This window comes from Schistocerca gregaria, chromosome 3 (assembly GCF_023897955.1).
Source record: "Schistocerca gregaria isolate iqSchGreg1 chromosome 3, iqSchGreg1.2, whole genome shotgun sequence".
NCBI classification, from domain to species: domain Eukaryota; kingdom Metazoa; phylum Arthropoda; class Insecta; order Orthoptera; family Acrididae; genus Schistocerca; species Schistocerca gregaria.
In genome coordinates this window covers 314,516,118-314,543,871 of record NC_064922.1, presented here as the reverse complement: position 1 = coordinate 314,543,871, position 27,754 = coordinate 314,516,118, and the positions used below count along the sequence as shown (strand labels likewise).

Sequence of the window (27,754 nt, the reverse complement as noted above, 5' to 3'; positions counted from 1 at the left end):
TTCACCTCCCTGGCAGTGTCTTGCAGTCCTCCAAGCCTCTTGACTATGGGTATGTGGCTCGATAACAAGTGAATAGACGCCGCATCTCTCTCGCCGTCAGGTGTAGCCGCGAATCATACTTAACGCAGCTTTGTGCACGCGTCAGCGTAGCGTCAGTCGAGCAAAGTCGGGACAAGTCGCATAAGAGGAGCAACAAAAACTCACGTTTCCGGTACCGGGAATCGAACCCGGGCCTCCTGGGTGAGAGCCAGGTATCCTAGCCACTAGACTACACCGGATTACGACGCCAGTGCTCTTCCTGCGAACGCAGCAACCAGCCACGATTAACTGACGACAACTGTAAGAAATACACTCTTTCACGTTATAGAACGGCATCCTCTGGACGCATTTCATGGAGACGAACGCCAGCAGTGACGAGAGCAAAAGGCGCCTACAAATCCTGTCGTTGCTCCACGTACTGTTCTACGACAATTCACGAAGCAGACGCTCACGCCTTGTTGTGCTGTTTCCTTTGCGGGCAATGGGTGCAGCTGTCTTCGACGCAGGAAACATTACACGTTTAGCAGCTGTGGGGTTGGAACCCACGCCTCCGAAGTGACTGGTGCCTAAAACCAGCGCCTTAGACCGCTCGGCCACTCTACCTACACAACACGCGCGACACAGGAGCTGCGTCCTAGCCCACGACAACACACAGCAACGGCACAAAAATGAGACGTCAAAATTGGCAACGGTGGGATTCGAACCCACGCCTCCGAAGAGACTGGTGCCTAAAACCAGCGCCTTAGACCGCTCGGCCACGTTACCGTTATAGCGCCGACGACAATACGTTTCCTTTGTACTACAAAGATCACTTCGAAATGGAAATATCTCGGCAATCGCTGTAACATGTATTTCCTCTGCTCTCCCATTGGAAGCGTCTCTTTAGGCCATCCACAACAAGAAAATGCCGTGCCCGCCGTGTGGTAGCGGCGCCACTTGTCTGAAGCTGTCGTAGTTAAGGCGACAGCATCAAGAGACGTTTTCGTGCCGTGACCAGGTTTCGAACGCACGCGTCCGAAGAGACTGGTGCCTAAAACAAGCGCCTTAGATCGCTCGGCCACGCTACCTGCGCTACCTTCGGCCCCAGTGTTCCTAGCATTTGTAGAAACGGTGCACGCCACAGCTTCCTGCTCCGCTGTTCATCCAATCCGTCGCACCTCAAACAACTGCCCTTTTCGACTACAGAGAGCAGCGGACGTCTGCGCCTCACGGCCGCCGGCATTACGTGTTGGCGATGAAGTGGTAGTACAAACTGCGGACTGCGGAACACGAGTGAAAAATCAAGAAAGCACTGTGATTTCGAGTACTCGTGCACTATCGTCACTGCAACGGTAGCAAGGCAAAACTTTCAAAATTGCCGTGACCAGGATTCGAACCTGGGTTATTGCGGCCACAACGCAATGTCCTAACCACTAGACGATCACGGCCACGCACGCGCCCACGGAGGCAGCTGGCTGGAGTGCAAGTGGCGATACACAGCAAAGCCTAGGCCAAGGTGGACGCCACAGCAGTGTCAGACACGGTCTCCATCACGTGTATACGAGTAAATGAACGTGCCTGCGCTGTCAGGACACTAACTAGAGTGGTTAGCTACATTCACCTCCCTGGCAGTGTCTTGCAGTCCTCCAAGCCTCTTGACTATGGGTATGTGGCTCGATAACAAGTGAATAGACGCCGCATCTCTCTCGCCGTCAGGTGCAGCCGCGAATCATACTTAACGCAGCTTTGTGCACGCGTCAGCGTAGCGTCAGTCGAGCAAAGTCGAGACAAGTCGCATTAGAGGAGCAACAAAAACTCACGTTTCCGGTACCGGGAATCGAACCCGGGCCTCCTGGGTGAGAGCCAGGTATCCTAGCCACTAGACTACACCGGATAACGACGCCAGTGCTCTTCCTGCGAACGCAGCAACCAGCCACGATTAACTGACGACAACTGTAAGAAATACACTCTTTCACGTTATAGAACGGCATCCTGTGGACGCATTTCATGGAGACGAACGCCAGCAGTGACGAGAGCAAAAGGCGCCTACAAATCCTGTCGTTGCTCCACGTACTGTTCTACGACAATTCACGAAGCAGACGCTCACGCCTTGTTGTGCTGTTTCCTTTGCGGGCAATGGGTGCAGCTGTCTTCGACGCAGGAAACATTACACGTTTAGCAGCTGTGGGGTTGGAACCCACGCCTCCGAAGTGACTGGTGCCTAAAACCAGCGCCTTAGACCGCTCGGCCACTCTACCTACACAACACGCGCGACACAGGAGCTGCGTCCTAGCCCACGACAACACACAGCAACGGCACAAAAATGAGACGTCAAAATTGGCAACGGTGGGATTCGAACCCACGCCTCCGAAGAGACTGGTGCCTAAAACCAGCGCCTTAGACCGCTCGGCCACGTTACCGTTATAGCGCCGACGACAATACGTTTCCTTTGTACTACAAAGATCACTTCGAAATGGAAATATCTCGGCAATCGCTGTAACATGTATTTCCTCTGCTCTCCCATTGGAAGCGTCTCTTTAGGCCATCCACAACAAGAAAATGCCGTGCCCGCCGTGTGGTAGCGGCGCCACTTGTCTGAAGCTGTCGTAGTTAAGGCGACAGCATCAAGAGACGTTTTCGTGCCGTGACCAGGTTTCGAACGCACGCGTCTGAAGAGACTGGTGCCTAAAACAAGCGCCTTAGATCGCTCGGCCACGCTACCTGCGCTACCTTCGGCCCCAGTGTTCCTAGCATTTGTAGAAACGGTGCACGCCACAGCTTCCTGCTCCGCTGTTCATCCAATCCGTCGCACCTCAAACAACTGCCCTTTTCGACTACAGAGAGCAGCGGACGTCTGCGCCTCACGGCCGCCGGCATTACGTGTTGGCGATGAAGTGGTAGTACAAACTGCGGACTGCGGAACACGAGTGAAAAATCAAGAAAGCACTGTGATTTCGAGTACTCGTGCACTATCGTCACTGCAACGGTAGCAAGGCAAAACTTTCAAAATTGCCGTGACCAGGATTCGAACCTGGGTTATTGCGGCCACAACGCAATGTCCTAACCACTAGACGATCACGGCCACGCACTCGCCCACGGAGGCAGCTGGCTGGAGTGCAAGTGGCGATACACAGCAAAGCCTAGGCCAAGGTGGACGCCACAGCAGTGTCAGACACGGTCTCCATCACGTGTATACGAGTAAATGAACGTGCCTGCGCTGTCAGGACACTAACTAGAGTGGTTAGCTACATTCACCTCCCTGGCAGTGTCTTGCAGTCCTCCAAGCCTCTTGACTATGGGTATGTGGCTCGATAACAAGTGAATAGACGCCGCATCTCTCTCGCCGTCAGGTGTAGCCGCGAATCATACTTAACGCAGCTTTGTTCACGCGTCAGCGTAGCGTCAGTCGAGCAAAGTCGGGACAAGTCGCATAAGAGGAGCAACAAAAACTCACGTTTCCGGTACCGGGAATCGAACCCGGGCCTCCTGGGTGAGAGCCAGGTATCCTAGCCACTAGACTACACCGGATTACGACGCCAGTGCTCTTCCTGCGAACGCAGCAACCAGCCACGATTAACTGACGACAACTGTAAGAAATACACTCTTTCACGTTATAGAACGGCATCCTCTGGACGCATTTCATGGAGACGAACGCCAGCAGTGACGAGAGCAAAAGGCGCCTACAAATCCTGTCGTTGCTCCACGTACTGTTCTACGACAATTCACGAAGCAGACGCTCACGCCTTGTTGTGCTGTTTCCTTTGCGGGCAATGGGTGCAGCTGTCTTCGACGCAGGAAACATTACACGTTTAGCAGCTGTGGGGTTGGAACCCACGCCTCCGAAGTGACTGGTGCCTAAAACCAGCGCCTTAGACCGCTCGGCCACTCTACCTACACAACACGCGCGACACAGGAGCTGCGTCCTAGCCCACGACAACACACAGCAACGGCACAAAAATGAGACGTCAAAATTGGCAACGGTGGGATTCGAACCCACGCCTCCGAAGAGACTGGTGCCTAAAACCAGCGCCTTAGACCGCTCGGCCACGTTACCGTTATAGCGCCGACGACAATACGTTTCCTTTGTACTACAAAGATCACTTCGAAATGGAAATATCTCGGCAATCGCTGTAACATGTATTTCCTCTGCTCTCCCATTGGAAGCGTCTCTTTAGGCCATCCACAACAAGAAAATGCCGTGCCCGCCGTGTGGTAGCGGCGCCACTTGTCTGAAGCTGTCGTAGTTAAGGCGACAGCATCAAGAGACGTTTTCGTGCCGTGACCAGGTTTCGAACGCACGCGTCCGAAGAGACTGGTGCCTAAAACAAGCGCCTTAGATCGCTCGGCCACGCTACCTGCGCTACCTTCGGCCCCAGTGTTCCTAGCATTTGTAGAAACGGTGCACGCCACAGCTTCCTGCTCCGCTGTTCATCCAATCCGTCGCACCTCAAACAACTGCCCTTTTCGACTACAGAGAGCAGCGGACGTCTGCGCCTCACGGCCGCCGGCATTACGTGTTGGCGATGAAGTGGTAGTACAAACTGCGGACTGCGGAACACGAGTGAAAAATCAAGAAAGCACTGTGATTTCGAGTACTCGTGCACTATCGTCACTGCAACGGTAGCAAGGCAAAACTTTCAAAATTGCCGTGACCAGGATTCGAACCTGGGTTATTGCGGCCACAACGCAATGTCCTAACCACTAGACGATCACGGCCACGCACGCGCCCACGGAGGCAGCTGGCTGGAGTGCAAGTGGCGATACACAGCAAAGCCTAGGCCAAGGTGGACGCCACAGCAGTGTCAGACACGGTCTCCATCACGTGTATACGAGTAAATGAACGTGCCTGCGCTGTCAGGACACTAACTAGAGTGGTTAGCTACATTCACCTCCCTGGCAGTGTCTTGCAGTCCTCCAAGCCTCTTGACTATGGGTATGTGGCTCGATAACAAGTGAATAGACGCCGCATCTCTCTCGCCGTCAGGTGTAGCCGCGAATCATACTTAACGCAGCTTTGTGCACGCGTCAGCGTAGCGTCAGTCGAGCAAAGTCGGGACAAGTCGCATAAGAGGAGCAACAAAAACTCACGTTTCCGGTACCGGGAATCGAACCCGGGCCTCCTGGGTGAGAGCCAGGTATCCTAGCCACTAGACTACACCGGATTACGACGCCAGTGCTCTTCCTGCGAACGCAGCAACCAGCCACGATTAACTGACGACAACTGTAAGAAATACACTCTTTCACGTTATAGAACGGCATCCTCTGGACGCATTTCATGGAGACGAACGCCAGCAGTGACGAGAGCAAAAGGCGCCTACAAATCCTGTCGTTGCTCCACGTACTGTTCTACGACAATTCACGAAGCAGACGCTCACGCCTTGTTGTGCTGTTTCCTTTGCGGGCAATGGGTGCAGCTGTCTTCGACGCAGGAAACATTACACGTTTAGCAGCTGTGGGGTTGGAACCCACGCCTCCGAAGTGACTGGTGCCTAAAACCAGCGCCTTAGACCGCTCGGCCACTCTACCTACACAACACGCGCGACACAGGAGCTGCGTCCTAGCCCACGACAACACACAGCAACGGCACAAAAATGAGACGTCAAAATTGGCAACGGTGGGATTCGAACCCACGCCTCCGAAGAGACTGGTGCCTAAAACCAGCGCCTTAGACCGCTCGGCCACGTTACCGTTATAGCGCCGACGACAATACGTTTCCTTTGTACTACAAAGATCACTTCGAAATGGAAATATCTCGGCAATCGCTGTAACATGTATTTCCTCTGCTCTCCCATTGGAAGCGTCTCTTTAGGCCATCCACAACAAGAAAATGCCGTGCCCGCCGTGTGGTAGCGGCGCCACTTGTCTGAAGCTGTCGTAGTTAAGGCGACAGCATCAAGAGACGTTTTCGTGCCGTGACCAGGTTTCGAACGCACGCGTCCGAAGAGACTGGTGCCTAAAACAAGCGCCTTAGATCGCTCGGCCACGCTACCTGCGCTACCTTCGGCCCCAGTGTTCCTAGCATTTGTAGAAACGGTGCACGCCACAGCTTCCTGCTCCGCTGTTCATCCAATCCGTCGCACCTCAAACAACTGCCCTTTTCGACTACAGAGAGCAGAGGACGTCTGCGCCTCACGGCCGCCGGCATTACGTGTTGGCGATGAAGTGGTAGTACAAACTGCGGACTGCGGAACACGAGTGAAAAATCAAGAAAGCACTGTGATTTCGAGTACTCGTGCACTATCGTCACTGCAACGGTAGCAAGGCAAAACTTTCAAAATTGCCGTGACCAGGATTCGAACCTGGGTTATTGCGGCCACAACGCAATGTCCTAACCACTAGACGATCACGGCCACGCACGCGCCCACGGAGGCAGCTGGCTGGAGTGCAAGTGGCGATACACAGCAAAGCCTAGGCCAAGGTGGACGCCACAGCAGTGTCAGACACGGTCTCCATCACGTGTATACGAGTAAATGAACGTGCCTGCGCTGTCAGGACACTAACTAGAGTGGTTAGCTACATTCACCTCCCTGGCAGTGTCTTGCAGTCCTCCAAGCCTCTTGACTATGGGTATGTGGCTCGATAACAAGTGAATAGACGCCGCATCTCTCTCGCCGTCAGGTGTAGCCGCGAATCATACTTAACGCAGCTTTGTGCACGCGTCAGCGTAGCGTCAGTCGAGCAAAGTCGGGACAAGTCGCATAAGAGGAGCAACAAAAACTCACGTTTCCGGTACCGGGAATCGAACCCGGGCCTCCTGGGTGAGAGCCAGGTATCCTAGCCACTAGACTACACCGGATTACGACGCCAGTGCTCTTCCTGCGAACGCAGCAACCAGCCACGATTAACTGACGACAACTGTAAGAAATACACTCTTTCACGTTATAGAACGGCATCCTCTGGACGCATTTCATGGAGACGAACGCCAGCAGTGACGAGAGCAAAAGGCGCCTACAAATCCTGTCGTTGCTCCACGTACTGTTCTACGACAATTCACGAAGCAGACGCTCACGCCTTGTTGTGCTGTTTCCTTTGCGGGCAATGGGTGCAGCTGTCTTCGACGCAGGAAACATTACACGTTTAGCAGCTGTGGGGTTGGAACCCACGCCTCCGAAGTGACTGGTGCCTAAAACCAGCGCCTTAGACCGCTCGGCCACTCTACCTACACAACACGCGCGACACAGGAGCTGCGTCCTAGCCCACGACAACACACAGCAACGGCACAAAAATGAGACGTCAAAATTGGCAACGGTGGGATTCGAACCCACGCCTCCGAAGAGACTGGTGCCTAAAACCAGCGCCTTAGACCGCTCGGCCACGTTACCGTTATAGCGCCGACGACAATACGTTTCCTTTGTACTACAAAGATCACTTCGAAATGGAAATATCTCGGCAATCGCTGTAACATGTATTTCCTCTGCTCTCCCATTGGAAGCGTCTCTTTAGGCCATCCACAACAAGAAAATGCCGTGCCCGCCGTGTGGTAGCGGCGCCACTTGTCTGAAGCTGTCGTAGTTAAGGCGACAGCATCAAGAGACGTTTTCGTGCCGTGACCAGGTTTCGAACGCACGCGTCCGAAGAGACTGGTGCCTAAAACAAGCGCCTTAGATCGCTCGGCCACGCTACCTGCGCTACCTTCGGCCCCAGTGTTCCTAGCATTTGTAGAAACGGTGCACGCCACAGCTTCCTGCTCCGCTGTTCATCCAATCCGTCGCACCTCAAACAACTGCCCATTTCGACTACAGAGAGCAGCGGACGTCTGCGCCTCACGGCCGCCGGCATTACGTGTTGGCGATGAAGTGGTAGTACAAACTGCGGACTGCGGAACACGAGTGAAAAATCAAGAAAGCACTGTGATTTCGAGTACTCGTGCACTATCGTCACTGCAACGGTAGCAAGGCAAAACTTTCAAAATTGCCGTGACCAGGATTCGAACCTGGGTTATTGCGGCCACAACGCAATGTCCTAACCACTAGACGATCACGGCCACGCACGCGCCCACGGAGGCAGCTGGCTGGAGTGCAAGTGGCGATACACAGCAAAGCCTAGGCCAAGGTGGACGCCACAGCAGTGTCAGACACGGTCTCCATCACGTGTATACGAGTAAATGAACGTGCCTGCGCTGTCAGGACACTAACTAGAGTGGTTAGCTACATTCACCTCCCTGGCAGTGTCTTGCAGTCCTCCAAGCCTCTTGACTATGGGTATGTGGCTCGATAACAAGTGAATAGACGCCGCATCTCTCTCGCCGTCAGGTGTAGCCGCGAATCATACTTAACGCAGCTTTGTGCACGCGTCAGCGTAGCGTCAGTCGAGCAAAGTCGGGACAAGTCGCATAAGAGGAGCAACAAAAACTCACGTTTCCGGTACCGGGAATCGAACCCGGGCCTCCTGGGTGAGAGCCAGGTATCCTAGCCACTAGACTACACCGGATTACGACGCCAGTGCTCTTCCTGCGAACGCAGCAACCAGCCACGATTAACTGACGACAACTGTAAGAAATACACTCTTTCACGTTATAGAACGGCATCCTCTGGACGCATTTCATGGAGACGAACGCCAGCAGTGACGAGAGCAAAAGGCGCCTACAAATCCTGTCGTTGCTCCACGTACTGTTCTACGACAATTCACGAAGCAGACGCTCACGCCTTGTTGTGCTGTTTCCTTTGCGGGCAATGGGTGCAGCTGTCTTCGACGCAGGAAACATTACACGTTTAGCAGCTGTGGGGTTGGAACCCACGCCTCCGAAGTGACTGGTGCCTAAAACCAGCGCCTTAGACCGCTCGGCCACTCTACCTACACAACACGCGCGACACAGGAGCTGCGTCCTAGCCCACGACAACACACAGCAACGGCACAAAAATGAGACGTCAAAATTGGCAACGGTGGGATTCGAACCCACGCCTCCGAAGAGACTGGTGCCTAAAACCAGCGCCTTAGACCGCTCGGCCACGTTACCGTTATAGCGCCGACGACAATACGTTTCCTTTGTACTACAAAGATCACTTCGAAATGGAAATATCTCGGCAATCGCTGTAACATGTATTTCCTCTGCTCTCCCATTGGAAGCGTCTCTTTAGGCCATCCACAACAAGAAAATGCCGTGCCCGCCGTGTGGTAGCGGCGCCACTTGTCTGAAGCTGTCGTAGTTAAGGCGACAGCATCAAGAGACGTTTTCGTGCCGTGACCAGGTTTCGAACGCACGCGTCCGAAGAGACTGGTGCCTAAAACAAGCGCCTTAGATCGCTCGGCCACGCTACCTGCGCTACCTTCGGCCCCAGTGTTCCTAGCATTTGTAGAAACGGTGCACGCCACAGCTTCCTGCTCCGCTGTTCATCCAATCCGTCGCACCTCAAACAACTGCCCTTTTCGACTACAGAGAGCAGCGGACGTCTGCGCCTCACGGCCGCCGGCATTACGTGTTGGCGATGAAGTGGTAGTACAAACTGCGGACTGCGGAACACGAGTGAAAAATCAAGAAAGCACTGTGATTTCGAGTACTCGTGCACTATCGTCACTGCAACGGTAGCAAGGCAAAACTTTCAAAATTGCCGTGACCAGGATTCGAACCTGGGTTATTGCGGCCACAACGCAATGTCCTAACCACTAGACGATCACGGCCACGCACGCGCCCACGGAGGCAGCTGGCTGGAGTGCAAGTGGCGATACACAGCAAAGCCTAGGCCAAGGTGGACGCCACAGCAGTGTCAGACACGGTCTCCATCACGTGTATACGAGTAAATGAACGTGCCTGCGCTGTCAGGACACTAACTAGAGTGGTTAGCTACATTCACCTCCCTGGCAGTGTCTTGCAGTCCTCCAAGCCTCTTGACTATGGGTATGTGGCTCGATAACAAGTGAATAGACGCCGCATCTCTCTCGCCGTCAGGTGTAGCCGCGAATCATACTTAACGCAGCTTTGTGCACGCGTCAGCGTAGCGTCAGTCGAGCAAAGTCGGGACAAGTCGCATAAGAGGAGCAACAAAAACTCACGTTTCCGGTACCGGGAATCGAACCCGGGCCTCCTGGGTGAGAGCCAGGTATCCTAGCCACTAGACTACACCGGATTACGACGCCAGTGCTCTTCCTGCGAACGCAGCAACCAGCCACGATTAACTGACGACAACTGTAAGAAATACACTCTTTCACGTTATAGAACGGCATCCTCTGGACGCATTTCATGGAGACGAACGCCAGCAGTGACGAGAGCAAAAGGCGCCTACAAATCCTGTCGTTGCTCCACGTACTGTTCTACGACAATTCACGAAGCAGACGCTCACGCCTTGTTGTGCTGTTTCCTTTGCGGGCAATGGGTGCAGCTGTCTTCGACGCAGGAAACATTACACGTTTAGCAGCTGTGGGGTTGGAACCCACGCCTCCGAAGTGACTGGTGCCTAAAACCAGCGCCTTAGACCGCTCGGCCACTCTACCTACACAACACGCGCGACACAGGAGCTGAGTCCTAGCCCACGACAACACACAGCAACGGCACAAAAATGAGACGTCAAAATTGGCAACGGTGGGATTCGAACCCACGCCTCCGAAGAGACTGGTGCCTAAAACCAGCGCCTTAGACCGCTCGGCCACGTTACCGTTATAGCGCCGACGACAATACGTTTCCTTTGTACTACAAAGATCACTTCGAAATGGAAATATCTCGGCAATCGCTGTAACATGTATTTCCTCTGCTCTCCCATTGGAAGCGTCTCTTTAGGCCATCCACAACAAGAAAATGCCGTGCCCGCCGTGTGGTAGCGGCGCCACTTGTCTGAAGCTGTCGTAGTTAAGGCGACAGCATCAAGAGACGTTTTCGTGCCGTGACCAGGTTTCGAACGCACGCGTCCGAAGAGACTGGTGCCTAAAACAAGCGCCTTAGATCGCTCGGCCACGCTACCTGCGCTACCTTCGGCCCCAGTGTTCCTAGCATTTGTAGAAACGGTGCACGCCACAGCTTCCTGCTCCGCTGTTCATCCAATCCGTCGCACCTCAAACAACTGCCCTTTTCGACTACAGAGAGCAGCGGACGTCTGCGCCTCACGGCCGCCGGCATTACGTGTTGGCGATGAAGTGGTAGTACAAACTGCGGACTGCGGAACACGAGTGAAAAATCAAGAAAGCACTGTGATTTCGAGTACTCGTGCACTATCGTCACTGCAACGGTAGCAAGGCAAAACTTTCAAAATTGCCGTGACCAGGATTCGAACCTGGGTTATTGCGGCCACAACGCAATGTCCTAACCACTAGACGATCACGGCCACGCACTCGCCCACGGAGGCAGCTGGCTGGAGTGCAAGTGGCGATACACAGCAAAGCCTAGGCCAAGGTGGACGCCACAGCAGTGTCAGACACGGTCTCCATCACGTGTATACGAGTAAATGAACGTGCCTGCGCTGTCAGGACACTAACTAGAGTGGTTAGCTACATTCACCTCCCTGGCAGTGTCTTGCAGTCCTCCAAGCCTCTTGACTATGGGTATGTGGCTCGATAACAAGTGAATAGACGCCGCATCTCTCTCGCCGTCAGGTGTAGCCGCGAATCATACTTAACGCAGCTTTGTGCACGCGTCAGCGTAGCGTCAGTCGAGCAAAGTCGGGACAAGTCGCATAAGAGGAGCAACAAAAACTCACGTTTCCGGTACCGGGAATCGAACCCGGGCCTCCTGGGTGAGAGCCAGGTATCCTAGCCACTAGACTACACCGGATTACGACGCCAGTGCTCTTCCTGCGAACGCAGCAACCAGCCACGATTAACTGACGACAACTGTAAGAAATACACTCTTTCACGTTATAGAACGGCATCCTCTGGACGCATTTCATGGAGACGAACGCCAGCAGTGACGAGAGCAAAAGGCGCCTACAAATCCTGTCGTTGCTCCACGTACTGTTCTACGACAATTCACGAAGCAGACGCTCACGCCTTGTTGTGCTGTTTCCTTTGCGGGCAATGGGTGCAGCTGTCTTCGACGCAGGAAACATTACACGTTTAGCAGCTGTGGGGTTGGAACCCACGCCTCCGAAGTGACTGGTGCCTAAAACCAGCGCCTTAGACCGCTCGGCCACTCTACCTACACAACACGCGCGACACAGGAGCTGCGTCCTAGCCCACGACAACATACAGCAACGGCACAAAAATGAGACGTCAAAATTGGCAACGGTGGGATTCGAACCCACGCCTCCGAAGAGACTGGTGCCTAAAACCAGCGCCTTAGACCGCTCGGCCACGTTACCGTTATAGCGCCGACGACAATACGTTTCCTTTGTACTACAAAGATCACTTCGAAATGGAAATATCTCGGCAATCGCTGTAACATGTATTTCCTCTGCTCTCCCATTGGAAGCGTCTCTTTAGGCCATCCACAACAAGAAAATGCCGTGCCCGCCGTGTGGTAGCGGCGCCACTTGTCTGAAGCTGTCGTAGTTAAGGCGACAGCATCAAGAGACGTTTTCGTGCCGTGACCAGGTTTCGAACGCACGCGTCCGAAGAGACTGGTGCCTAAAACAAGCGCCTTAGATCGCTCGGCCACGCTACCTGCGCTACCTTCGGCCCCAGTGTTCCTAGCATTTGTAGAAACGGTGCACGCCACAGCTTCCTGCTCCGCTGTTCATCCAATCCGTCGCACCTCAAACAACTGCCCATTTCGACTACAGAGAGCAGCGGACGTCTGCGCCTCACGGCCGCCGGCATTACGTGTTGGCGATGAAGTGGTAGTACAAACTGCGGACTGCGGAACACGAGTGAAAAATCAAGAAAGCACTGTGATTTCGAGTACTCGTGCACTATCGTCACTGCAACGGTAGCAAGGCAAAACTTTCAAAATTGCCGTGACCAGGATTCGAACCTGGGTTATTGCGGCCACAACGCAATGTCCTAACCACTAGACGATCACGGCCACGCACGCGCCCACGGAGGCAGCTGGCTGGAGTGCAAGTGGCGATACACAGCAAAGCCTAGGCCAAGGTGGACGCCACAGCAGTGTCAGACACGGTCTCCATCACGTGTATACGAGTAAATGAACGTGCCTGCGCTGTCAGGACACTAACTAGAGTGGTTAGCTACATTCACCTCCCTGGCAGTGTCTTGCAGTCCTCCAAGCCTCTTGACTATGGGTATGTGGCTCGATAACAAGTGAATAGACGCCGCATCTCTCTCGCCGTCAGGTGTAGCCGCGAATCATACTTAACGCAGCTTTGTGCACGCGTCAGCGTAGCGTCAGTCGAGCAAAGTCGGGACAAGTCGCATAAGAGGAGCAACAAAAACTCACGTTTCCGGTACCGGGAATCGAACCCGGGCCTCCTGGGTGAGAGCCAGGTATCCTAGCCACTAGACTACACCGGATTACGACGCCAGTGCTCTTCCTGCGAACGCAGCAACCAGCCACGATTAACTGACGACAACTGTAAGAAATACACTCTTTCACGTTATAGAACGGCATCCTCTGGACGCATTTCATGGAGACGAACGCCAGCAGTGACGAGAGCAAAAGGCGCCTACAAATCCTGTCGTTGCTCCACGTACTGTTCTACGACAATTCACGAAGCAGACGCTCACGCCTTGTTGTGCTGTTTCCTTTGCGGGCAATGGGTGCAGCTGTCTTCGACGCAGGAAACATTACACGTTTAGCAGCTGTGGGGTTGGAACCCACGCCTCCGAAGTGACTGGTGCCTAAAACCAGCGCCTTAGACCGCTCGGCCACTCTACCTACACAACACGCGCGACACAGGAGCTGCGTCCTAGCCCACGACAACACACAGCAACGGCACAAAAATGAGACGTCAAAATTGGCAACGGTGGGATTCGAACCCACGCCTCCGAAGAGACTGGTGCCTAAAACCAGCGCCTTAGACCGCTCGGCCACGTTACCGTTATAGCGCCGACGACAATACGTTTCCTTTGTACTACAAAGATCACTTCGAAATGGAAATATCTCGGCAATCGCTGTAACATGTATTTCCTCTGCTCTCCCATTGGAAGCGTCTCTTTAGGCCATCCACAACAAGAAAATGCCGTGCCCGCCGTGTGGTAGCGGCGCCACTTGTCTGAAGCTGTCGTAGTTAAGGCGACAGCATCAAGAGACGTTTTCGTGCCGTGACCAGGTTTCGAACGCACGCGTCCGAAGAGACTGGTGCCTAAAACAAGCGCCTTAGATCGCTCGGCCACGCTACCTGCGCTACCTTCGGCCCCAGTGTTCCTAGCATTTGTAGAAACGGTGCACGCCACAGCTTCCTGCTCCGCTGTTCATCCAATCCGTCGCACCTCAAACAACTGCCCTTTTCGACTACAGAGAGCAGCGGACGTCTGCGCCTCACGGCCGCCGGCATTATGTGTTGGCGATGAAGTGGTAGTACAAACTGCGGACTGCGGAACACGAGTGAAAAATCAAGAAAGCACTGTGATTTCGAGTACTCGTGCACTATCGTCACTGCAACGGTAGCAAGGCAAAACTTTCAAAATTGCCGTGACCAGGATTCGAACCTGGGTTATTGCGGCCACAACGCAATGTCCTAACCACTAGACGATCACGGCCACGCACGCGCCCACGGAGGCAGCTGGCTGGAGTGCAAGTGGCGATACACAGCAAAGCCTAGGCCAAGGTGGACGCCACAGCAGTGTCAGACACGGTCTCCATCACGTGTATACGAGTAAATGAACGTGCCTGCGCTGTCAGGACACTAACTAGAGTGGTTAGCTACATTCACCTCCCTGGCAGTGTCTTGCAGTCCTCCAAGCCTCTTGACTATGGGTATGTGGCTCGATAACAAGTGAATAGACGCCGCATCTCTCTCGCCGTCAGGTGTAGCCGCGAATCATACTTAACGCAGCTTTGTGCACGCGTCAGCGTAGCGTCAGTCGAGCAAAGTCGGGACAAGTCGCATAAGAGGAGCAACAAAAACTCACGTTTCCGGTACCGGGAATCGAACCCGGGCCTCCTGGGTGAGAGCCAGGTATCCTAGCCACTAGACTACACCGGATTACGACGCCAGTGCTCTTCCTGCGAACGCAGCAACCAGCCACGATTAACTGACGACAACTGTAAGAAATACACTCTTTCACGTTATAGAACGGCATCCTCTGGACGCATTTCATGGAGACGAACGCCAGCAGTGACGAGAGCAAAAGGCGCCTACAAATCCTGTCGTTGCTCCACGTACTGTTCTACGACAATTCACGAAGCAGACGCTCACGCCTTGTTGTGCTGTTTCCTTTGCGGGCAATGGGTGCAGCTGTCTTCGACGCAGGAAACATTACACGTTTAGCAGCTGTGGGGTTGGAACCCACGCCTCCGAAGTGACTGGTGCCTAAAACCAGCGCCTTAGACCGCTCGGCCACTCTACCTACACAACACGCGCGACACAGGAGCTGCGTCCTAGCCCACGACAACACACAGCAACGGCACAAAAATGAGACGTCAAAATTGGCAACGGTGGGATTCGAACCCACGCCTCCGAAGAGACTGGTGCCTAAAACCAGCGCCTTAGACCGCTCGGCCACGTTACCGTTATAGCGCCGACGACAATACGTTTCCTTTGTACTACAAAGATCACTTCGAAATGGAAATATCTCGGCAATCGCTGTAACATGTATTTCCTCTGCTCTCCCATTGGAAGCGTCTCTTTAGGCCATCCACAACAAGAAAATGCCGTGCCCGCCGTGTGGTAGCGGCGCCACTTGTCTGAAGCTGTCGTAGTTAAGGCGACAGCATCAAGAGACGTTTTCGTGCCGTGACCAGGTTTCGAACGCACGCGTCCGAAGAGACTGGTGCCTAAAACAAGCGCCTTAGATCGCTCGGCCACGCTACCTGCGCTACCTTCGGCCCCAGTGTTCCTAGCATTTGTAGAAACGGTGCACGCCACAGCTTCCTGCTCCGCTGTTCATCCAATCCGTCGCACCTCAAACAACTGCCCTTTTCGACTACAGAGAGCAGCGGACGTCTGCGCCTCACGGCCGCCGGCATTACGTGTTGGCCATGAAGTGGTAGTACAAACTGCGGACTGCGGAACACGAGTGAAAAATCAAGAAAGCACTGTGATTTCGAGTACTCGTGCACTATCGTCACTGCAACGGTAGCAAGGCAAAACTTTCAAAATTGCCGTGACCAGGATTCGAACCTGGGTTATTGCGGCCACAACGCAATGTCCTAACCACTAGACGATCACGGCCACGCACGCGCCCACGGAGGCAGCTGGCTGGAGTGCAAGTGGCGATACACAGCAAAGCCTAGGCCAAGGTGGACGCCACAGCAGTGTCAGACACGGTCTCCATCACGTGTATACGAGTAAATGAACGTGCCTGCGCTGTCAGGACACTAACTAGAGTGGTTAGCTACATTCACCTCCCTGGCAGTGTCTTGCAGTCCTCCAAGCCTCTTGACTATGGGTATGTGGCTCGATAACAAGTGAATAGACGCCGCATCTCTCTCGCCGTCAGGTGTAGCCGCGAATCATACTTAACGCAGCTTTGTGCACGCGTCAGCGTAGCGTCAGTCGAGCAAAGTCGGGACAAGTCGCATAAGAGGAGCAACAAAAACTCACGTTTCCGGTACCGGGAATCGAACCCGGGCCTCCTGGGTGAGAGCCAGGTATCCTAGCCACTAGACTACACCGGATTACGACGCCAGTGCTCTTCCTGCGAACGCAGCAACCAGCCACGATTAACTGACGACAACTGTAAGAAATACACTCTTTCACGTTATAGAACGGCATCCTCTGGACGCATTTCATGGAGACGAACGCCAGCAGTGACGAGAGCAAAAGGCGCCTACAAATCCTGTCGTTGCTCCACGTACTGTTCTACGACAATTCACGAAGCAGACGCTCACGCCTTGTTGTGCTGTTTCCTTTGCGGGCAATGGGTGCAGCTGTCTTCGACGCAGGAAACATTACACGTTTAGCAGCTGTGGGGTTGGAACCCACGCCTCCGAAGTGACTGGTGCCTAAAACCAGCGCCTTAGACCGCTCGGCCACTCTACCTACACAACACGCGCGACACAGGAGCTGCGTCCTAGCCCACGACAACACACAGCAACGGCACAAAAATGAGACGTCAAAATTGGCAACGGTGGGATTCGAACCCACGCCTCCGAAGAGACTGGTGCCTAAAACCAGCGCCTTAGACCGCTCGGCCACGTTACCGTTATAGCGCCGACGACAATACGTTTCCTTTGTACTACAAAGATCACTTCGAAATGGAAATATCTCGGCAATCGCTGTAACATGTATTTCCTCTGCTCTCCCATTGGAAGCGTCTCTTTAGGCCATCCACAACAAGAAAATGCCGTGCCCGCCGTGTGGTAGCGGCGCCACTTGTCTGAAGCTGTCGTAGTTAAGGCGACAGCATCAAGAGACGTTTTCGTGCCGTGACCAGGTTTCGAACGCACGCGTCCGAAGAGACTGGTGCCTAAAACAAGCGCCTTAGATCGCTCGGCCACGCTACCTGCGCTACCTTCGGCCCCAGTGTTCCTAGCATTTGTAGAAACGGTGCACGCCACAGCTTCCTGCTCCGCTGTTCATCCAATCCGTCGCACCTCAAACAACTGCCCTTTTCGACTACAGAGAGCAGCGGACGTCTGCGCCTCACGGCCGCCGGCATTACGTGTTGGCCATGAAGTGGTAGTACAAACTGCGGACTGCGGAACACGAGTGAAAAATCAAGAAAGCACTGTGATTTCGAGTACTCGTGCACTATCGTCACTGCAACGGTAGCAAGGCAAAACTTTCAAAATTGCCGTGACCAGGATTCGAACCTGGGTTATTGCGGCCACAACGCAATGTCCTAACCACTAGACGATCACGGCCACGCACGCGCCCACGGAGGCAGCTGGCTGGAGTGCAAGTGGCGATACACAGCAAAGCCTAGGCCAAGGTGGACGCCACAGCAGTGTCAGACACGGTCTCCATCACGTGTATACGAGTAAATGAACGTGCCTGCGCTGTCAGGACACTAACTAGAGTGGTTAGCTACATTCACCTCCCTGGCAGTGTCTTGCAGTCCTCCAAGCCTCTTGACTATGGGTATGTGGCTCGATAACAAGTGAATAGACGCCGCATCTCTCTCGCCGTCAGGTGTAGCCGCGAATCATACTTAACGCAGCTTTGTGCACGCGTCAGCGTAGCGTCAGTCGAGCAAAGTCGGGACAAGTCGCATAAGAGGAGCAACAAAAACTCACGTTTCCGGTACCGGGAATCGAACCCGGGCCTCTTGGGTGAGAGCCAGGTATCCTAGCCACTAGACTACACCGGATTACGACGCCAGTGCTCTTCCTGCGAACGCAGCAACCAGCCACGATTAACTGACGACAACTGTAAGAAATACACTCTTTCACGTTATAGAACGGCATCCTCTGGACGCATTTCATGGAGACGAACGCCAGCAGTGACGAGAGCAAAAGGCGCCTACAAATCCTGTCGTTGCTCCACGTACTGTTCTACGACAATTCACGAAGCAGACGCTCACGCCTTGTTGTGCTGTTTCCTTTGCGGGCAATGGGTGCAGCTGTCTTCGACGCAGGAAACATTACACGTTTAGCAGCTGTGGGGTTGGAACCCACGCCTCCGAAGTGACTGGTGCCTAAAACCAGCGCCTTAGACCGCTCGGCCACTCTACCTACACAACACGCGCGACACAGGAGCTGCGTCCTAGCCCACGACAACACACAGCAACGGCACAAAAATGAGACGTCAAAATTGGCAACGGTGGGATTCGAACCCACGCCTCCGAAGAGACTGGTGCCTAAAACCAGCGCCTTAGACCGCTCGGCCACGTTACCGTTATAGCGTCGACGACAATACGTTTCCTTTGTACTACAAAGATCACTTCGAAATGGAAATATCTCGGCAATCGCTGTAACATGTATTTCCTCTGCTCTCCCATTGGAAGCGTCTCTTTAGGCCATCCACAACAAGAAAATGCCGTGCCCGCCGTGTGGTAGCGGCGCCACTTGTCTGAAGCTGTCGTAGTTAAGGCGACAGCATCAAGAGACGTTTTCGTGCCGTGACCAGGTTTCGAACGCACGCGTCCGAAGAGACTGGTGCCTAAAACAAGCGCCTTAGATCGCTCGGCCACGCTACCTGCGCTACCTTCGGCCCCAGTGTTCCTAGCATTTGTAGAAACGGTGCACGCCACAGCTTCCTGCTCCGCTGTTCATCCAATCCGTCGCACCTCAAACAACTGCCCTTTTCGACTACAGAGAGCAGCGGACGTCTGCGCCTCACGGCCGCCGGCATTACGTGTTGGCCATGAAGTGGTAGTACAAACTGCGGACTGCGGAACACGAGTGAAAAATCAAGAAAGCACTGTGATTTCGAGTACTCGTGCACTATCGTCACTGCAACGGTAGCAAGGCAAAACTTTCAAAATTGCCGTGACCAGGATTCGAACCTGGGTTATTGCGGCCACAACGCAATGTCCTAACCACTAGACGATCACGGCCACGCACGCGCCCACGGAGGCAGCTGGCTGGAGTGCAAGTGGCGATACACAGCAAAGCCTAGGCCAAGGTGGACGCCACAGCAGTGTCAGACACGGTCTCCATCACGTGTATACGAGTGATTGAACGTGCCTGCGCTGTCAGGACACTAACTAGAGTGGTTAGCTACATTCACCTCCCTGGCAGTGTCTTGCAGTCCTCCAAGCCTCTTGACTATGGGTATGTGGCTCGATAACAAGTGAATAGACGCCGCATCTCTCTCGCCGTCAGGTGTAGCCGCGAATCATACTTAACGCAGCTTTGTGCACGCGTCAGCGTAGCGTCAGTCGAGCAAAGTCGGGACAAGTCGCATAAGAGGAGCAACAAAAACTCACGTTTCCGGTACCGGGAATCGAACCCGGGCCTCCTGGGTGAGAGCCAGGTATCCTAGCCACTAGACTACACCGGATTACGACGCCAGTGCTCTTCCTGCGAACGCAGCAAACAGCCACGATTAACTGACGACAACTGTAAGAAATACACTCTTTCACGTTATAGAACGGCATCCTCTGGACGCATTTCATGGAGACGAACGCCAGCAGTGACGAGAGCAAAAGGCGCCTACAAATCCTGTCGTTGCTCCACGTACTGTTCTACGACAATTCACGAAGCAGACGCTCACGCCTTGTTGTGCTGTTTCCTTTGCGGGCAATGGGTGCAGCTGTCTTCGACGCAGGAAACATTACACGTTTAGCAGCTGTGGGGTTGGAACCCACGCCTCCGAAGTGACTGGTGCCTAAAACCAGCGCCTTAGACCGCTCGGCCACTCTACCTACACAACACGCGCGACACAGGAGCTGCGTCCTAGCCCACGACAACACACAGCAACGGCACAAAAATGAGACGTCAAAATTGGCAACGGTGGGATTCGAACCCACGCCTCCGAAGAGACTGGTGCCTAAAACGAGCGCCTTAGACCGCTCGGCCACGTTACCGTTATAGCGCCGACGACAATACGTTTCCTTTGTACTACAAAGATCACTTCGAAATGGAAATATCTCGGCAATCGCTGTAACATGTATTTCCTCTGCTCTCCCATTGGAAGCGTCTCTTTAGGCCATCCACAACAAGAAAATGCCGTGCCCGCCGTGTGGTAGCGGCGCCACTTGTCTGAAGCTGTCGTAGTTAAGGCGACAGCATCAAGAGACGTTTTCGTGCCGTGACCAGGTTTCGAACGCACGCGTCCGAAGAGACTGGTGCCTAAAACAAGCGCCTTAGATCGCTCGGCCACGCTACCTGCGCTACCTTCGGCCCCAGTGTTCCTAGCATTTGTAGAAACGGTGCACGCCACAGCTTCCTGCTCCGCTGTTCATCCAATCCGTCGCACCTCAAACAACTGCCCTTTTCGACTACAGAGAGCAGCGGACGTCTGCGCCTCACGGCCGCCGGCATTACGTGTTGGCGATGAAGTGGTAGTACAAACTGCGGACTGCGGAACACGAGTGAAAAATCAAGAAAGCACTGTGATTTCGAGTACTCGTGCACTATCGTCACTGCAACGGTAGCAAGGCAAAACTTTCAAAATTGCCGTGACCAGGATTCGAACCTGGGTTATTGCGGCCACAACGCAATGTCCTAACCACTAGACGATCACGGCCACGCACTCGCCCACGGAGGCAGCTGGCTGGAGTGCAAGTGGCGATACACAGCAAAGCCTAGGCCAAGGTGGACGCCACAGCAGTGTCAGACACGGTCTCCATCACGTGTATACGAGTAAATGAACGTGCCTGCGCTGTCAGGACACTAACTAGAGTGGTTAGCTACATTCACCTCCCTGGCAGTGTCTTGCAGTCCTCCAAGCCTCTTGACTATGGGTATGTGGCTCGATAACAAGTGAATAGACGCCGCATCTCTCTCGCCGTCAGGTGTAGCCGCGAATCATACTTAACGCAGCTTTGTGCACGCGTCAGCGTAGCGTCAGTCGAGCAAAGTCGGGACAAGTCGCATAAGAGGAGCAACAAAAACTCACGTTTCCGGTACCGGGAATCGAACCCGGGCCTCCTGGGTGAGAGCCAGGTATCCTAGCCACTAGACTACACCGGATTACGACGCCAGTGCTCTTCCTGCGAACGCAGCAACCAGCCACGATTAACTGACGACAACTGTAAGAAATACACTCTTTCACGTTATAGAACGGCATCCTCTGGACGCATTTCATGGAGACGAACGCCAGCAGTGACGAGAGCAAAAGGCGCCTACAAATCCTGTCGTTGCTCCACGTACTGTTCTACGACAATTCACGAAGCAGACGCTCACGCCTTGTTGTGCTGTTTCCTTTGCGGGCAATGGGTGCAGCTGTCTTCGACACAGGAAACATTACACGTTTAGCAGCTGTGGGGTTGGAACCCACGCCTCCGAAGTGACTGGTGCCTAAAACCAGCGCCTTAGACCGCTCGGCCACTCTACCTACACAACACGCGCGACACAGGAGCTGCGTCCTAGCCCACGACAACACACAGCAACGGCACAAAAATGAGACGTCAAAATTGGCAACGGTGGGATTCGAACCCACGCCTCCGAAGAGACTGGTGCCTAAAACCAGCGCCTTAGACCGCTCGGCCACGTTACCGTTATAGCGCCGACGACAATACGTTTCCTTTGTACTACAAAGATCACTTCGAAATGGAAATATCTCGGCAATCGCTGTAACATGTATTTCCTCTGCTCTCCCATTGGAAGCGTCTCTTTAGGCCATCCACAACAAGAAAATGCCGTGCCCGCCGTGTGGTAGCGGCGCCACTTGTCTGAAGCTGTCGTAGTTAAGGCGACAGCATCAAGAGACGTTTTCGTGCCGTGACCAGGTTTCGAACGCACGCGTCCGAAGAGACTGGTGCCTAAAACAAGCGCCTTAGATCGCTCGGCCACGCTACCTGCGCTACCTTCGGCCCCAGTGTTCCTAGCATTTGTAGAAACGGTGCACGCCACAGCTTCCTGCTCCGCTGTTCATCCAATCCGTCGCACCTCAAACAACTGCCCTTTTCGACTACAGAGAGCAGCGGACGTCTGCGCCTCACGGCCGCCGGCATTACGTGTTGGCCATGAAGTGGTAGTACAAACTGCGGACTGCGGAACACGAGTGAAAAATCAAGAAAGCACTGTGATTTCGAGTACTCGTGCACTATCGTCACTGCAACGGTAGCAAGGCAAAACTTTCAAAATTGCCGTGACCAGGATTCGAACCTGGGTTATTGCGGCCACAACGCAATGTCCTAACCACTAGACGATCACGGCCACGCACGCGCCCACGGAGGCAGCTGGCTGGAGTGCAAGTGGCGATACACAGCAAAGCCTAGGCCAAGGTGGACGCCACAGCAGTGTCAGACACGGTCTCCATCACGTGTATACGAGTAAATGAACGTGCCTGCGCTGTCAGGACACTAACTAGAGTGGTTAGCTACATTCACCTCCCTGGCAGTGTCTTGCAGTCCTCCAAGCCTCTTGACTATGGGTATGTGGCTCGATAACAAGTGAATAGACGCCGCATCTCTCTCGCCGTCAGGTGTAGCCGCGAATCATACTTAACGCAGCTTTGTGCACGCGTCAGCGTAGCGTCAGTCGAGCAAAGTCGGGACAAGTCGCATAAGAGGAGCAACAAAAACTCACGTTTCCGGTACCGGGAATCGAACCCGGGCCTCCTGGGTGAGAGCCAGGTATCCTAGCCACTAGACTACACCGGATTACGACGCCAGTGCTCTTCCTGCGAACGCAGCAACCAGCCACGATTAACTGACGACAACTGTAAGAAATACACTCTTTCACGTTATAGAACGGCATCCTCTGGACGCATTTCATGGAGACGAACGCCAGCAGTGACGAGAGCAAAAGGCGCCTACAAATCCTGTCGTTGCTCCACGTACTGTTCTACGACAATTCACGAAGCAGACGCTCACGCCTTGTTGTGCTGTTTCCTTTGCGGGCAATGGGTGCAGCTGTCTTCGACGCAGGAAACATTACACGTTTAGCAGCTGTGGGGTTGGAACCCACGCCTCCGAAGTGACTGGTGCCTAAAACCAGCGCCTTAGACCGCTCGGCCACTCTACCTACACAACACGCGCGACACAGGAGCTGCGTCCTAGCCCACGACAACACACAGCAACGGCACAAAAATGAGACGTCAAAATTGGCAACGGTGGGATTCGAACCCACGCCTCCGAAGAGACTGGTGCCTAAAACCAGCGCCTTAGACCGCTCGGCCACGTTACCGTTATAGCGCCGACGACAATACGTTTCCTTTGTACTACAAAGATCACTTCGAAATGGAAATATCTCGGCAATCGCTGTAACATGTATTTCCTCTGCTCTCCCATTGGAAGCGTCTCTTTAGGCCATCCACAACAAGAAAATGCCGTGCCCGCCGTGTGGTAGCGGCGCCACTTGTCTGAAGCTGTCGTAGTTAAGGCGACAGCATCAAGAGACGTTTTCGTGCCGTGACCAGGTTTCGAACGCACGCGTCCGAAGAGACTGGTGCCTAAAACAAGCGCCTTAGATCGCTCGGCCACGCTACCTGCGCTACCTTCGGCCCCAGTGTTCCTAGCATTTGTAGAAACGGTGCACGCCACAGCTTCCCTGCTCCGCTGTTCATCCAATCCGTCGCACCTCAAACAACTGCCCTTTTCGACTACAGAGAGCAGCGGACGTCTGCGCCTCACGGCCGCCGGCATTACGTGTTGGCGATGAAGTGGTAGTACAAACTGCGGACTGCGGAACACGAGTGAAAAATCAAGAAAGCACTGTGATTTCGAGTACTCGTGCACTATCGTCACTGCAACGGTAGCAAGGCAAAACTTTCAAAATTGCCGTGACCAGGATTCGAACCTGGGTTATTGCGGCCACAACGCAATGTCCTAACCACTAGACGATCACGGCCACGCACGCGCCCACGGAGGCAGCTGGCTGGAGTGCAAGTGGCGATACACAGCAAAGCCTAGGCCAAGGTGGACGCCACAGCAGTGTCAGACACGGTCTCCATCACGTGTATACGAGTAAATGAACGTGCCTGCGCTGTCAGGACACTAACTAGAGTGGTTAGCTACATTCACCTCCCTGGCAGTGTCTTGCAGTCCTCCAAGCCTCTTGACTATGGGTATGTGGCTCGATAACAAGTGAATAGACGCCGCATCTCTCTCGCCGTCAGGTGTAGCCGCGAATCATACTTAACGCAGCTTTGTGCACGCGTCAGCGTAGCGTCAGTCGAGCAAAGTCGGGACAAGTCGCATAAGAGGAGCAACAAAAACTCACGTTTCCGGTACCGGGAATCGAACCCGGGCCCTCCTGGGTGAGAGCCAGGTATCCTAGCCACTAGACTACACCGGATTACGACGCCAGTGCTCTTCCTGCGAACGCAGCAACCAGCCACGATTAACTGACGACAACTGTAAGAAATACACTCTTTCACGTTATAGAACGGCATCCTCTGGACGCATTTCATGGAGACGAACGCCAGCAGTGACGAGAGCAAAAGGCGCCTACAAATCCTGTCGTTGCTCCACGTACTGTTCTACGACAATTCACGAAGCAGACGCTCACGCCTTGTTGTGCTGTTTCCTTTGCGGGCAATGGGTGCAGCTGTCTTCGACGCAGGAAACATTACACGTTTAGCAGCTGTGGGGTTGGAACCCACGCCTCCGAAGTGACTGGTGCCTAAAACCAGCGCCTTAGACCGCTCGGCCACTCTACCTACACAACACGCGCGACACAGGAGCTGCGTCCTAGCCCACGACAACACACAGCAACGGCACAAATATGAGACGTCAAAATTGGCAACGGTGGGATTCGAACCCACGCCTCCGAAGAGACTGGTGCCTAAAACCAGCGCCTTAGACCGCTCGGCCACGTTACCGTTATAGCGCCGACGACAATACGTTTCCTTTGTACTACAAAGATCACTTCGAAATGGAAATATCTCGGCAATCGCTGTAACATGTATTTCCTCTGCTCTCCCATTGGAAGCGTCTCTTTAGGCCATCCACAACAAGAAAATGCCGTGCCCGCCGTGTGGTAGCGGCGCCACTTGTCTGAAGCTGTCGTAGTTAAGGCGACAGCATCAAGAGACGTTTTCGTGCCGTGACCAGGTTTCGAACGCACGCGTCCGAAGAGACTGGTGCCTAAAACAAGCGCCTTAGATCGCTCGGCCACGCTACCTGCGCTACCTTCGGCCCCAGTGTTCCTAGCATTTGTAGAAACGGTGCACGCCACAGCTTCCTGCTCCGCTGTTCATCCAATCCGTCGCACCTCAAACAACTGCCCTTTTTCGACTACAGAGAGCAGCGGACGTCTGCGCCTCACGGCCGCCGGCATTACGTGTTGGCGATGAAGTGGTAGTACAAACTGCGGACTGCGGAACACGAGTGAAAAATCAAGAAAGCACTGTGATTTCGAGTACTCGTGCACTATCGTCACTGCAACGGTAGCAAGGCAAAACTTTCAAAATTGCCGTGACCAGGATTCGAACCTGGTTATTGCGGCCACAACGCAATGTCCTAACCACTAGACGATCACGGCCACGCACGCGCCCACGGAGGCAGCTGGCTGGAGTGCAAGTGGCGATACACAGCAAAGCCTAGGCCAAGGTGGACGCCACAGCAGTGTCAGACACGGTCTCCATCACGTGTATACGAGTAAATGAACGTGCCTGCGCTGTCAGGACACTAACTAGAGTGGTTAGCTACATTCACCTCCCTGGCAGTGTCTTGCAGTCCTCCAAGCCTCTTGACTATGGGTATGTGGCTCGATAACAAGTGAATAGACGCCGCATCTCTCTCGCCGTCAGGTGTAGCCGCGAATCATACTTAACGCAGCTTTGTGCACGCGTCAGCGTAGCGTCAGTCGAGCAAAGTCGGGACAAGTCGCATAAGAGGAGCAACAAAAACTCACGTTTCCGGTACCGGGAATCGAACCCGGGCCTCCTGGGTGAGAGCCAGGTATCCTAGCCACTAGACTACACCGGATTACGACGCCAGTGCTCTTCCTGCGAACGCAGCAACCAGCCACGATTAACTGACGACAACTGTAAGAAATACACTCTTTCACGTTATAGAACGGCATCCTCTGGACGCATTTCATGGAGACGAACGCCAGCAGTGACGAGAGCAAAAGGCGCCTACAAATCCTGTCGTTGCTCCACGTACTGTTCTACGACAATTCACGAAGCAGACGCTCACGCCTTGTTGTGCTGTTTCCTTTGCGGGCAATGGGTGCAGCTGTCTTCGACGCAGGAAACATTACACGTTTAGCAGCTGTGGGGTTGGAACCCACGCCTCCGAAGTGACTGGTGCCTAAAACCAGCGCCTTAGACCGCTCGGCCACTCTACCTACACAACACGCGCGACACAGGAGCTGCGTCCTAGCCCACGACAACACACAGCAACGGCACAAAAATGAGACGTCAAAATTGGCAACGGTGGGATTCGAACCCACGCCTCCGAAGAGACTGGTGCCTAAAACCAGCGCCTTAGACCGCTCGGCCACGTTACCGTTATAGCGCCGACGACAATACGTTTCCTTTGTACTACAAAGATCACTTCGAAATGGAAATATCTCGGCAATCGCTGTAACATGTATTTCCTCTGCTCTCCCATTGGAAGCGTCTCTTTAGGCCATCCACAACAAGAAAATGCCGTGCCCGCCGTGTGGTAGCGGCGCCACTTGTCTGAAGCTGTCGTAGTTAAGGCGACAGCATCAAGAGACGTTTTCGTGCCGTGACCAGGTTTCGAACGCACGCGTCCGAAGAGACTGGTGCCTAAAACAAGCGCCTTAGATCGCTCGGCCACGCTACCTGCGCTACCTTCGGCCCCAGTGTTCCTAGCATTTGTAGAAACGGTGCACGCCACAGCTTCCTGCTCCGCTGTTCATCCAATCCGTCGCACCTCAAACAACTGCCCTTTTCGACTACAGAGAGCAGCGGACGTCTGCGCCTCACGGCCGCCGGCATTACGTGTTGGCGATGAAGTGGTAGTACAAACTGCGGACTGCGGAACACGAGTGAAAAATCAAGAAAGCACTGTGATTTCGAGTACTCGTGCACTATCGTCACTGCAACGGTAGCAAGGCAAAACTTTCAAAATTGCCGTGACCAGGATTCGAACCTGGGTTATTGCGGCCACAACGCAATGTCCTAACCACTAGACGATCACGGCCACGCACGCGCCCACGGAGGCAGCTGGCTGGAGTGCAAGTGGCGATACACAGCAAAGCCTAGGCCAAGGTGGACGCCACAGCAGTGTCAGACACGGTCTCCATCACGTGTATACGAGTAAATGAACGTGCCTGCGCTGTCAG

At 54.0% G+C, this 27,754-nt stretch overlaps 51 non-coding genes across 51 annotated transcripts; all 51 read right to left on the bottom strand.

The window, feature by feature from the left end:
• Positions 1-206: 206 nt before the first annotated feature.
• Positions 207-278, bottom strand: Trnae-cuc (transfer RNA glutamic acid (anticodon CUC)). Its single transcript has one exon. It is a non-coding gene; the product is annotated as a tRNA-Glu (tRNA).
• A 444-nt stretch (positions 279-722) lies between these two features.
• On the bottom strand, positions 723-804 carry Trnal-uag (transfer RNA leucine (anticodon UAG)). The gene has a single exon. It is a non-coding gene; the product is annotated as a tRNA-Leu (tRNA).
• Positions 805-1,394: 590 nt separating this feature from the next.
• Positions 1,395-1,466, bottom strand: Trnah-gug (transfer RNA histidin (anticodon GUG)). Its single transcript has one exon. It is a non-coding gene; the product is annotated as a tRNA-His (tRNA).
• Positions 1,467-1,840: 374 nt separating this feature from the next.
• On the bottom strand, positions 1,841-1,912 carry Trnae-cuc (transfer RNA glutamic acid (anticodon CUC)). Its single transcript has one exon. It is a non-coding gene; the product is annotated as a tRNA-Glu (tRNA).
• Positions 1,913-2,356: 444 nt separating this feature from the next.
• Trnal-uag (transfer RNA leucine (anticodon UAG)) lies at positions 2,357-2,438 on the bottom strand. Its single transcript has one exon. It is a non-coding gene; the product is annotated as a tRNA-Leu (tRNA).
• A 590-nt stretch (positions 2,439-3,028) lies between these two features.
• Trnah-gug (transfer RNA histidin (anticodon GUG)) lies at positions 3,029-3,100 on the bottom strand. The gene has a single exon. It is a non-coding gene; the product is annotated as a tRNA-His (tRNA).
• A 374-nt stretch (positions 3,101-3,474) lies between these two features.
• Positions 3,475-3,546, bottom strand: Trnae-cuc (transfer RNA glutamic acid (anticodon CUC)). The gene has a single exon. It is a non-coding gene; the product is annotated as a tRNA-Glu (tRNA).
• A 444-nt stretch (positions 3,547-3,990) lies between these two features.
• Trnal-uag (transfer RNA leucine (anticodon UAG)) lies at positions 3,991-4,072 on the bottom strand. Its single transcript has one exon. It is a non-coding gene; the product is annotated as a tRNA-Leu (tRNA).
• Positions 4,073-4,662: 590 nt separating this feature from the next.
• Positions 4,663-4,734, bottom strand: Trnah-gug (transfer RNA histidin (anticodon GUG)). The gene has a single exon. It is a non-coding gene; the product is annotated as a tRNA-His (tRNA).
• Positions 4,735-5,108: 374 nt separating this feature from the next.
• On the bottom strand, positions 5,109-5,180 carry Trnae-cuc (transfer RNA glutamic acid (anticodon CUC)). The gene has a single exon. It is a non-coding gene; the product is annotated as a tRNA-Glu (tRNA).
• A 444-nt stretch (positions 5,181-5,624) lies between these two features.
• Positions 5,625-5,706, bottom strand: Trnal-uag (transfer RNA leucine (anticodon UAG)). The gene has a single exon. It is a non-coding gene; the product is annotated as a tRNA-Leu (tRNA).
• Positions 5,707-6,296: 590 nt separating this feature from the next.
• On the bottom strand, positions 6,297-6,368 carry Trnah-gug (transfer RNA histidin (anticodon GUG)). Its single transcript has one exon. It is a non-coding gene; the product is annotated as a tRNA-His (tRNA).
• A 374-nt stretch (positions 6,369-6,742) lies between these two features.
• Trnae-cuc (transfer RNA glutamic acid (anticodon CUC)) lies at positions 6,743-6,814 on the bottom strand. Its single transcript has one exon. It is a non-coding gene; the product is annotated as a tRNA-Glu (tRNA).
• A 444-nt stretch (positions 6,815-7,258) lies between these two features.
• Trnal-uag (transfer RNA leucine (anticodon UAG)) lies at positions 7,259-7,340 on the bottom strand. Its single transcript has one exon. It is a non-coding gene; the product is annotated as a tRNA-Leu (tRNA).
• Positions 7,341-7,930: 590 nt separating this feature from the next.
• On the bottom strand, positions 7,931-8,002 carry Trnah-gug (transfer RNA histidin (anticodon GUG)). The gene has a single exon. It is a non-coding gene; the product is annotated as a tRNA-His (tRNA).
• Positions 8,003-8,376: 374 nt separating this feature from the next.
• On the bottom strand, positions 8,377-8,448 carry Trnae-cuc (transfer RNA glutamic acid (anticodon CUC)). Its single transcript has one exon. It is a non-coding gene; the product is annotated as a tRNA-Glu (tRNA).
• Positions 8,449-8,892: 444 nt separating this feature from the next.
• Trnal-uag (transfer RNA leucine (anticodon UAG)) lies at positions 8,893-8,974 on the bottom strand. Its single transcript has one exon. It is a non-coding gene; the product is annotated as a tRNA-Leu (tRNA).
• A 590-nt stretch (positions 8,975-9,564) lies between these two features.
• Trnah-gug (transfer RNA histidin (anticodon GUG)) lies at positions 9,565-9,636 on the bottom strand. The gene has a single exon. It is a non-coding gene; the product is annotated as a tRNA-His (tRNA).
• A 374-nt stretch (positions 9,637-10,010) lies between these two features.
• Positions 10,011-10,082, bottom strand: Trnae-cuc (transfer RNA glutamic acid (anticodon CUC)). Its single transcript has one exon. It is a non-coding gene; the product is annotated as a tRNA-Glu (tRNA).
• A 444-nt stretch (positions 10,083-10,526) lies between these two features.
• Positions 10,527-10,608, bottom strand: Trnal-uag (transfer RNA leucine (anticodon UAG)). The gene has a single exon. It is a non-coding gene; the product is annotated as a tRNA-Leu (tRNA).
• Positions 10,609-11,198: 590 nt separating this feature from the next.
• Trnah-gug (transfer RNA histidin (anticodon GUG)) lies at positions 11,199-11,270 on the bottom strand. The gene has a single exon. It is a non-coding gene; the product is annotated as a tRNA-His (tRNA).
• Positions 11,271-11,644: 374 nt separating this feature from the next.
• Positions 11,645-11,716, bottom strand: Trnae-cuc (transfer RNA glutamic acid (anticodon CUC)). The gene has a single exon. It is a non-coding gene; the product is annotated as a tRNA-Glu (tRNA).
• Positions 11,717-12,160: 444 nt separating this feature from the next.
• Trnal-uag (transfer RNA leucine (anticodon UAG)) lies at positions 12,161-12,242 on the bottom strand. Its single transcript has one exon. It is a non-coding gene; the product is annotated as a tRNA-Leu (tRNA).
• A 590-nt stretch (positions 12,243-12,832) lies between these two features.
• On the bottom strand, positions 12,833-12,904 carry Trnah-gug (transfer RNA histidin (anticodon GUG)). The gene has a single exon. It is a non-coding gene; the product is annotated as a tRNA-His (tRNA).
• A 374-nt stretch (positions 12,905-13,278) lies between these two features.
• On the bottom strand, positions 13,279-13,350 carry Trnae-cuc (transfer RNA glutamic acid (anticodon CUC)). The gene has a single exon. It is a non-coding gene; the product is annotated as a tRNA-Glu (tRNA).
• Positions 13,351-13,794: 444 nt separating this feature from the next.
• On the bottom strand, positions 13,795-13,876 carry Trnal-uag (transfer RNA leucine (anticodon UAG)). Its single transcript has one exon. It is a non-coding gene; the product is annotated as a tRNA-Leu (tRNA).
• A 590-nt stretch (positions 13,877-14,466) lies between these two features.
• On the bottom strand, positions 14,467-14,538 carry Trnah-gug (transfer RNA histidin (anticodon GUG)). Its single transcript has one exon. It is a non-coding gene; the product is annotated as a tRNA-His (tRNA).
• A 374-nt stretch (positions 14,539-14,912) lies between these two features.
• Trnae-cuc (transfer RNA glutamic acid (anticodon CUC)) lies at positions 14,913-14,984 on the bottom strand. Its single transcript has one exon. It is a non-coding gene; the product is annotated as a tRNA-Glu (tRNA).
• A 444-nt stretch (positions 14,985-15,428) lies between these two features.
• Trnal-uag (transfer RNA leucine (anticodon UAG)) lies at positions 15,429-15,510 on the bottom strand. Its single transcript has one exon. It is a non-coding gene; the product is annotated as a tRNA-Leu (tRNA).
• A 590-nt stretch (positions 15,511-16,100) lies between these two features.
• On the bottom strand, positions 16,101-16,172 carry Trnah-gug (transfer RNA histidin (anticodon GUG)). Its single transcript has one exon. It is a non-coding gene; the product is annotated as a tRNA-His (tRNA).
• Positions 16,173-16,546: 374 nt separating this feature from the next.
• Positions 16,547-16,618, bottom strand: Trnae-cuc (transfer RNA glutamic acid (anticodon CUC)). The gene has a single exon. It is a non-coding gene; the product is annotated as a tRNA-Glu (tRNA).
• Positions 16,619-17,062: 444 nt separating this feature from the next.
• Positions 17,063-17,144, bottom strand: Trnal-uag (transfer RNA leucine (anticodon UAG)). The gene has a single exon. It is a non-coding gene; the product is annotated as a tRNA-Leu (tRNA).
• A 590-nt stretch (positions 17,145-17,734) lies between these two features.
• On the bottom strand, positions 17,735-17,806 carry Trnah-gug (transfer RNA histidin (anticodon GUG)). The gene has a single exon. It is a non-coding gene; the product is annotated as a tRNA-His (tRNA).
• Positions 17,807-18,180: 374 nt separating this feature from the next.
• Trnae-cuc (transfer RNA glutamic acid (anticodon CUC)) lies at positions 18,181-18,252 on the bottom strand. Its single transcript has one exon. It is a non-coding gene; the product is annotated as a tRNA-Glu (tRNA).
• A 444-nt stretch (positions 18,253-18,696) lies between these two features.
• Positions 18,697-18,778, bottom strand: Trnal-uag (transfer RNA leucine (anticodon UAG)). Its single transcript has one exon. It is a non-coding gene; the product is annotated as a tRNA-Leu (tRNA).
• Positions 18,779-19,368: 590 nt separating this feature from the next.
• On the bottom strand, positions 19,369-19,440 carry Trnah-gug (transfer RNA histidin (anticodon GUG)). Its single transcript has one exon. It is a non-coding gene; the product is annotated as a tRNA-His (tRNA).
• A 374-nt stretch (positions 19,441-19,814) lies between these two features.
• Trnae-cuc (transfer RNA glutamic acid (anticodon CUC)) lies at positions 19,815-19,886 on the bottom strand. The gene has a single exon. It is a non-coding gene; the product is annotated as a tRNA-Glu (tRNA).
• Positions 19,887-20,330: 444 nt separating this feature from the next.
• Trnal-uag (transfer RNA leucine (anticodon UAG)) lies at positions 20,331-20,412 on the bottom strand. Its single transcript has one exon. It is a non-coding gene; the product is annotated as a tRNA-Leu (tRNA).
• Positions 20,413-21,002: 590 nt separating this feature from the next.
• On the bottom strand, positions 21,003-21,074 carry Trnah-gug (transfer RNA histidin (anticodon GUG)). Its single transcript has one exon. It is a non-coding gene; the product is annotated as a tRNA-His (tRNA).
• Positions 21,075-21,448: 374 nt separating this feature from the next.
• Trnae-cuc (transfer RNA glutamic acid (anticodon CUC)) lies at positions 21,449-21,520 on the bottom strand. Its single transcript has one exon. It is a non-coding gene; the product is annotated as a tRNA-Glu (tRNA).
• Positions 21,521-21,964: 444 nt separating this feature from the next.
• On the bottom strand, positions 21,965-22,046 carry Trnal-uag (transfer RNA leucine (anticodon UAG)). Its single transcript has one exon. It is a non-coding gene; the product is annotated as a tRNA-Leu (tRNA).
• Positions 22,047-22,636: 590 nt separating this feature from the next.
• Positions 22,637-22,708, bottom strand: Trnah-gug (transfer RNA histidin (anticodon GUG)). Its single transcript has one exon. It is a non-coding gene; the product is annotated as a tRNA-His (tRNA).
• Positions 22,709-23,082: 374 nt separating this feature from the next.
• On the bottom strand, positions 23,083-23,154 carry Trnae-cuc (transfer RNA glutamic acid (anticodon CUC)). Its single transcript has one exon. It is a non-coding gene; the product is annotated as a tRNA-Glu (tRNA).
• Positions 23,155-23,598: 444 nt separating this feature from the next.
• On the bottom strand, positions 23,599-23,680 carry Trnal-uag (transfer RNA leucine (anticodon UAG)). The gene has a single exon. It is a non-coding gene; the product is annotated as a tRNA-Leu (tRNA).
• A 591-nt stretch (positions 23,681-24,271) lies between these two features.
• Positions 24,272-24,343, bottom strand: Trnah-gug (transfer RNA histidin (anticodon GUG)). The gene has a single exon. It is a non-coding gene; the product is annotated as a tRNA-His (tRNA).
• A 374-nt stretch (positions 24,344-24,717) lies between these two features.
• On the bottom strand, positions 24,718-24,790 carry Trnae-cuc (transfer RNA glutamic acid (anticodon CUC)). Its single transcript has one exon. It is a non-coding gene; the product is annotated as a tRNA-Glu (tRNA).
• Positions 24,791-25,234: 444 nt separating this feature from the next.
• On the bottom strand, positions 25,235-25,316 carry Trnal-uag (transfer RNA leucine (anticodon UAG)). The gene has a single exon. It is a non-coding gene; the product is annotated as a tRNA-Leu (tRNA).
• A 591-nt stretch (positions 25,317-25,907) lies between these two features.
• Positions 25,908-25,978, bottom strand: Trnah-gug (transfer RNA histidin (anticodon GUG)). The gene has a single exon. It is a non-coding gene; the product is annotated as a tRNA-His (tRNA).
• Positions 25,979-26,352: 374 nt separating this feature from the next.
• Trnae-cuc (transfer RNA glutamic acid (anticodon CUC)) lies at positions 26,353-26,424 on the bottom strand. The gene has a single exon. It is a non-coding gene; the product is annotated as a tRNA-Glu (tRNA).
• Positions 26,425-26,868: 444 nt separating this feature from the next.
• Positions 26,869-26,950, bottom strand: Trnal-uag (transfer RNA leucine (anticodon UAG)). Its single transcript has one exon. It is a non-coding gene; the product is annotated as a tRNA-Leu (tRNA).
• A 590-nt stretch (positions 26,951-27,540) lies between these two features.
• Positions 27,541-27,612, bottom strand: Trnah-gug (transfer RNA histidin (anticodon GUG)). The gene has a single exon. It is a non-coding gene; the product is annotated as a tRNA-His (tRNA).
• Positions 27,613-27,754: the final 142 nt, after the last annotated feature.